Source organism: Morus notabilis, unplaced genomic scaffold (genome assembly GCF_000414095.1).
Source record: "Morus notabilis unplaced genomic scaffold, ASM41409v2 Scaffold2338, whole genome shotgun sequence".
NCBI classification, from domain to species: Eukaryota; Viridiplantae; Streptophyta; class Magnoliopsida; order Rosales; family Moraceae; genus Morus; species Morus notabilis.
The window spans coordinates 1-350 of NW_010358023.1; the positions used below are offsets into that span (position 1 = coordinate 1).

General features: G+C 44.6%; 1 non-coding gene across 1 annotated transcript; it reads right to left on the reverse strand.

The window, feature by feature from the left end:
- Positions 1–50: 50 nt before the first annotated feature.
- Positions 51–157, reverse strand: LOC112095403. The gene has a single exon (XR_002903807.1). It is a non-coding gene; the product is annotated as a small nucleolar RNA R71 (small nucleolar RNA).
- Positions 158–350: the final 193 nt, after the last annotated feature.

Here is a 350-nt window from a genome sequence, read left to right on the forward strand (position 1 = left end):
AAATGACGACATCATTTTTCAACAAGTATTTCCCTCACAATAAGACCAATGATCTGAAACGACAAATCTCGACCTTTACCCAAAAGGACAATGAAACTCTGTATCAAGTTTGGGAACGGTTCAAGGATCTGTTAAATCAGTGTCCTCACCATGGTTACGAGAGTTGGCGCCTCGTCAGTTATTTCTACGAAGGACTCACGATTCGAGAGCGCCAATTTGTGGAGATGATGTGCAATGGTGAATTTCTCCAAAAGGATCCCGAGGAGGCTTTTGAGTATCTCAACGAGTTAGCCGAAAAAGCCCACACTTGGACCAGACCTAGTGCTACTGACAGCACCAATAGGTCCCGA